The sequence below is a fragment of the Octodon degus genome, unplaced genomic scaffold (assembly GCF_000260255.1).
Source record: "Octodon degus isolate 3935 unplaced genomic scaffold, OctDeg1.0 scaffold00417, whole genome shotgun sequence".
NCBI classification, from domain to species: domain Eukaryota; kingdom Metazoa; phylum Chordata; class Mammalia; order Rodentia; family Octodontidae; genus Octodon; species Octodon degus.
Window position 1 is genome coordinate 416700 of NW_004524993.1, and position 7367 is coordinate 424066.

The following is a 7367-nucleotide window of genomic DNA, read 5'->3' on the forward strand; positions in this document are numbered from 1 at the left end:
ATTCTATTGTCCCCACAAAAATCCTGTAGCCAGTAGGAGTCTCCCCATTTTCCCCTCCCCAGCACTACAGCTACTAATGTGCATTCTGTATGTATAGATATGCTTATTCTTAACATATACATGGAATCATCCAATATTTATCTGTTTGATTCTGTCTTGTTTCACACAGCATGTTTTGAAGGCTGATCCATATTATAGCATAAATCACTACTTCATTCACTTTTGTAGTCAAATATTGTTTTTCTGGATCTGGAATGTTTTGTTTATGCACTGATCATTTGATGGGTGTTATAGTTTGTGGCTAGTTGTTCCCTCAAAGCCTCATGCAGCCATAGAGTGGACTTCTAAATTTTGTGATTAATTCATGATCCAAAGCTGGGATTATGGGTCTGAGTACTGCTGAGATTATAGGTGTGAGTAGTACACCCAGGCTGGGGCAATTGGCCTGAATGCAAAATAAGGGAGACATACTTGCTCTCTGTTGCCATTGTTACCACTGCTCCTGCTCTTTTTGATTTTGTCTTTGTTCTTTGCTGCCACCATGAACTGCTTTCTTCAGCCACATGTCCCTCTGCTTTGGAGCCAGCTGAATATGAACTGAAACCTCCAGTAACTGTGGAAATAAATAAATTAAGAAACCTTTCTTTCCTTCATTTTGGGTGTTGGGTATTTTATCCCAGAAATGACAGAAGAGTAAGTGAGACAATGGGTATTTAAATCCTTTCCACTTTTACTCTTTTATGTGTGATGCAGTAGTACCTTTAGTAAGACTATTTTTGTGAATACATGTTTTTTATTCTATTGGGCAAATAACTAGGTATGGGGTTTCTGGATTGTATAATAAATCTCTTTTTACCATTTTGAAAAAAGGCCCCAAGTTGTTCTAAAAAATGACTACACTAATTTAAAATCTCATGTGCAGTGTCTAAATGTTCCAGTTTCCTTACCTTTATCAAAGCTTGCTGTTGACTATCTTCATTATAACCTTGATGATGGTTGTGATGTCATAGTTCATTGTAGTTTGCTTTGTTTTTTTAATGACAAACTAGATTGAGCATCTTTTGATATCCTTTTGCATTTGAGGGGATATTTCATCAAATATTTGCTCTATTTTTGAATGCATTGATTTTCTTGTTATGTGAGTTCTGGGATAATATCTCTTTATTTACTTTTTAAAATTTATTTATTTATGTGTGTGTGTGTGTGTGGTCAGCTCAGCCCACCAGGGGGCGGGGCTGGCTGGCATGTGGTGCTGGGGGATTGAACTGCGGTCCCTGGGCTTTGCTAAGCTTGCTCTAAGTAGGTGCTTTAGACCGCTGAGCCATCTCACCAGCCCCTCTGGGATAATATCTCTTACCAGACAAATGATCTTGAAATAATTTTTTTAAATGTGTAAGTTTTCTCTTCAGTCTCTTAAAGGTAACCTCAAAAACACATTTTAATTATTGATGATATATAGCATCTGCTTTTTTCATTATTTTAGTAATATTAGGTATTATAAAAATTTATTTCTGTATTTTGAATCAAGTTTGCATTCCTGCAAAACTCTATCTGGACAAACCCGCTTAGTTATGGTTTATAATCATTTTAGTATGGTTTTTGTATGGTTTACTGCTGTGCTAAAAAATTTGTTTCTATACTCAAAAGGCATATTGATCTGTAGTTTTATTTCCTCATGAGTTGTATGTGTAATTTGCTATGAAAATAACACTGATTTCAAAAAATTAATGAGGAGGTTCTCCTTCTTTAGTCAGAAGAGTTTACAAAGATTAATGTTCATTCTTTGGAAGTGTGATCAAACTGACCAGTTGGGGCTGGGGAGATGGCTCAGTGGTCTAAAGCACCTACTTGGAACAAGCTTAGCAAAGCACAGGGACCACAGTTCAATCCCCCAGCACCACATGCCAGCCAGCTCCGCCCCCTGGTGGGCTGAGCTGGCCCCACACACGCGCGCGCACACACACACACACACACACACACACTAAATAAATAAATGTAAAAAAAAAAAAATTAAAAAAAAAACTGACCAGTTGAGGCTTGAAGAATGTTTTTTTTTTTTTTTTTTTGCCTGAAGAATTTTGTTTCTTTTTAGATTTCTAATTCAGTTTGGTTACTTTTTAAATTATCCAAGGTTCATGAACTGAAATGAATAAATACAATCTGGAAAGTACAATAATACTTGAAAGGGAAAGAATCTGTTTAATGGGAAGGAAAAACTGGAATGAGGAAAAGGGCCAAAGAAAGAAGGGCAAAAACTATATTCACGTAGGATAGTTTAGATAATATACTGCTGATTTCTGCTGGTCTGTTTTTTTTTTTTTTTTTTTTTTTTCTTTTACAGTACCTGGGAGCAAACTCAGGACCTTGTGCTGGCCAGGTAGGCATTTATGCCACTGAGCTATCTCCCAAACCTTCTGCTGGGCTTTTGAAAGGAGCAGCTAATGCTTATTTTTTGTCTTTATTTTCTTCTTTTCAATTTCTTACAACATTTTAAACCAGTTTTTGCAAGGTTGTGTCTGGTAATATAAACAACTAATCTGGACCTAACTTTATGCAATACAATGACCATTGTCAAATTCCTATTACTTTGTTCAATGAAATTTTGTATTATTTCTAATGTTTTTTCTCATTATGTCTTCTTTAGAAAATAAAGTATGTTGACTTCTGTGTCTTTTTTTAATTTTATTTTTATTTATTTATTTTTTACAAAATCTCAAAACAAGATTTTAGGAGAGTAACAATGGTTAGTACATTGTGTATTGTTACTGCCAAAGTAGTTTCTCATATTACAAGATATAGGCAAGAAATAATAAATAAACAACATAGGTACAAAAAACCTCTGGTTTTTATTTTAAAGTCAACAGAAAATGAAAATATACTTTTTAAAGTTTCTAATACTAGGAGAAGATATCATACAATGTCTTTTGACTTCTGTGTTTTTTAAGGCTAGTGTGAAGTGTTTGTATTTCCAGAATTTTGCCATATTATCTAAGGTACATACTTAATAGACAGAAAAATTTTGATTTTTCCTATACATTTTCCTCTTCAGGTTGCTTATCATGTCCCTAAATTAATATTTTTAAAATCTAAGTCATTTGACATTTTTCCCCCATATTCTAACTAAAGGCCTGTCCATTTTTTTTCAAAGGAAAATCTTTCAGCTTCATTTACCTTCTTTGGTTTTATTTTATTCATATTCTGTCTAACATAACTGTCTGAGAGTGCTGTGTATGGAGACTGTTGTTTCTGTTTTTTCTGCTCTCATGATTTTATTTTTCCATTGTTTTTCATAGTATGAAACATGCACCTGCAGATTCTTTGGTTTCTTTGGGTTTCTTACTTGAATTTCACAGAGCTATTTTGGTATGTAGACTCATGTTTTCCATCACGTTTAAGAATTTTTCAATCTGAGCTCATACATCAAGGACATCGACGTGGTGGTTGAATACCTCTCATCTTGGTCTTCTGAGTGTGTACTGTTTCTATTGTCTTATTAATTACTATGCTCTCTTTAAAATAGTTTTAAAAAAAAACATAAGGAAATATTAAGATTTCTTGAAAGCAAGTGTTAATATTCAATTATTTGTCCAATCCTGCATAACTATATCTGTTAGTCTGAGCAACAGATTTGATGTTAAAAATAGATGACATATCTTGTATAGCAATTAACCACTAAGAAGAATGTATACAGTGAGTTAATTATTGAAACTGTCCTGGGCTGGAGAGATGGCTCAGTGGTCTAAAGCACCTACTTAGAACAAGCTTGGCAAAGCATTGGGGACCGCGGTTCAATCCCCCAGCACCACATGCTAGCCAGCCCGCCCCCTGGTGGGCTGAGCTGGCCACACACACCTCTCTCTCTCTCAAATAAATAAAAAAAAAAAAAAAGAAACTGTCCTAGCAATTTGATTTGAAACTGTCTCATTGCTATTTGTTTATCAATAAAATTATGAAAAGAAAAAAAAATAAAAATAGATAATATAAAAACCATTGTTAACTAGCTATTCCTGTTTTGAAAATCTAACATATGTATTATTGTACAGTACCCTATTCCTCATTTTTTCTATTTGTTTTTACTCTTCAAAATTAAATTAAATTTTAAAAAATAAATTTTTTTCAGCTAGGATAATATTTCTTTCTCCCTTTTCTCTTACTTCTATATGACTCTCATCATGCATGAGCTGCTACACTTAATTGTGTGGTCCAGGACTCTGGGGCTTTGATCATTTCTTGCTTTATTTTCTGTTAGGACTAGATATATAAGGCTGGCCAAATAGCTTAGTGGATTAAAACGCCTGCAAGCAGGCTCAGGGCCTCGGGGTCTGATCCCTTGGCCTGCCGTGCTGACCCCGACCCCGGGCTTGCTGAGACAGCAATTGAGATTGAGTATGGTGGTGCTAATCCCAGCTCTTGGGAGGCTGTAAACAGCCAGAGCACTATAAGTCTGATCTAGTAGTGAGACCCTGAGCAGCACCCTGAGACCCTTCTCTAAAAACTACCAGAAGAAGAAGAAGAAGAAGAAGAAGAAGAAGAAGAAGAAGAAGAAGAAGAAGAAGAAGAAGAAGAAGAAGAAGAGGAAGGCGGCGACGACGACTAGATATATGAATTAATCTATTTTCACATTTTCTGCTTTGTTTTCCTGGTAGACTAAGTCTGCTGTTGAGCATCTCAAGTAATTTTTTTATTTCATTGAATATTCTATTCAACTCTAAAGTTTCTATTTGTTTCCTATTTATAATTTCCCTTTCTTTATTGATACTCTATTTGCTTAGAAAATATCCTATGATTTCCTTTAGTTATTTTTTAATTGCATGTGTTTGTGATCTATAACATTTACACATGTACGTATATAACATATATTGATCGGCCCCTGTCCCTGGACCAGCTGCCCTCTTCTACCTTATGCCCTGCTTTCTTTAGTTAGTGAAATATATTTATAATGAAGAGTATACATTTAAATTATTTTATTTGTTTATTTATTTATGTATTGGATACAGGATCTCACTATGTAGTTCAGACTCACAGTGATCCTCCAGTCCAAGCCACTCCAGCGTTGGGATTACAGGTGTATGCCACCATATCACCACTCCTGCATAATGCACCCAGGGTTTTGGGGCCTGCACAACATGTGGTACCAGGGATCGAACTCAGGTCCTTAAACTTGCCAAGTAGGTTCTTAGACCACCGAGCTGTCTACCCAGCCCAATTTAAATAATTTTAGTAATTTAAATATGAATTATTTCTCAGGGTGAGACTCTATTGACTTCATTTTTAGGTATGTAGGCATATTTTTCTCTTAATTTTTTTCATAGTTTTTGTTGAAAACAATATTTAAAATCATATAAAATCAGGGCTGGGGAGATAGCTCAGTGGAATAAGTGCTTTCCTGGTAAGTGTAAGATCCTGAGTTTGATCCCTGGTACTGCAAAATAATAATAATAATAATCATATAAAATCTTGGAAATCATATTGCACTCTACTTCAAGTTGATATTTAAATTTCTTGCAGTTACTGCTGCTTAGATTTTATCAACTCTGATGTACTAATCTTGTAAAGTCTGTTTGCACCATCATATGTGGCCATAGAGATTTCTCCCTGTATAATTTAATGTTCAGTAACTGCCTCACACCAGTGTGAGGATTTTGTATGTGTTTGTCTATGCATCACTCTTCTGGCAGTCTACAGCTCAGTCTTATCCTTTATTTCCTACTTACAATATTGCAGTCAGCCAGGAAAAAAAAAAAAAAGATAAAGCCTCTTCATACCTTTCTTGAACATACATCATCTGCGACTAACCTGCACTTTTATTTTTTTTATTGATTATATTTTGTTTTCCAGAGTAAAAACAGAAGCAAAAAAAAGCATATAACAATACATATATTACAGATCTTCAAAACAAGAATAGCAGATTAACAGTGATTGTTATATTACCTGTTTTTATTGTCAAATCTGTTGTTCAGATTAGCAGATATAGGTATGCAAAACTGGACAAATAATTGAATATTAACACATACTTTAAATAAACCTCAATTTTTCCTGTCTGTTTTACTTTTTCTAAAATTTATTTTAAAGAGTATAACAATAATTGAAAAAACGTTAGAATTGGCATGTATTTAGATGACCCAAGATGACAGGTATTCAACCTTGGGTTTTGTATTACATGTTGCTGTCATCAGTGTAGTTATTCGATACAGAGCTAGTAAAAGTGAAAATTCTAAACATTAACTGTTATTTAAAAAATGATGGAAATTATTAGTACAATAATCTCAGCCATCCTGTATATATACTTGAGTGTTTTTTCCCCTTCCTTTTTTCCTATTTTTTTCTCTTTTCTCTCAAGTTTGTTGTTTAATCCTTAAGTTTGGTTTCTTTCCATTTTACTATATCTGTTACCTTTATTTATTCTTTCAGGTTCTTACACTAGGGAGACAATATGATATTTATACATGTGAGTCGGATTTATTTCACTTATGAGTAGAGCCTATAGATGCATCCAGTTACCTATAAAGTCCTCAATTTTGTCTTTCTTTATAGTTGAACAATACTCCATTGTATAAAAATACCACATCTTTTACACCCATTCCTCAGGTGATGGGCCTTTTGGTTGTTTCCAAGAGTAGGCTATGACAAAGTGTGCTGCTATAAACATTGGTGTACATATATCACTGTGGTATGATTTCAGTTATTTTGGGAAAATACTCAGAAAGAGAATAACTGGACTGAATGTAATTTCAAGTCCTAGATTTTTGAGGAGTCTCTACACTGATTTCCATAGTGGTTGTACCAGTCTATATTGCTACCAATGGTAGAGAAGGGTTCCTTTTCCCCACAGCCTTTCCAGCATTTGTTATTAGTTGATTTCTTTATAATAGCCATTCTTTCTGGTATGAGATGGTATCTCAATTTTGTTGTGATTTGCATCACTGGAATGATCAGTGTTTTGGGAAATTTTTTTTTCATGTATTTATTAGCCATTTGTACTTCTTTCACTGAGAAGTGTGTTTCATCTCAGATGCCTATTTTCAGATTAAGTCTTTATATTTTGGGGGCCTGATTTTTTTCAGTTCTTTATATATTCTAGGTAGAATTCTTTTGTCTGAGTGATTATTGGTTATGATTTCTTCCCAATTTGTTAGTTGTCTTTTCACCCTGTTGTTGATTTATTTTGACAACCAGAAACTTCTCAATGAGATGACATCCCAGTTGTTAATTATTTGAAGTATTTCTTGTACAGCTGGGTTTTTGTTCACAAACTCTCTGCCCACCCCATGTCTTCAAGATTTCCACATATTTTCTATTCTAGTAAATTTGATGTTTCTCTCTCTCTCTCTCTGTCTCTCTCTGTCTCTCTCTCTGTCTCTCTCTCT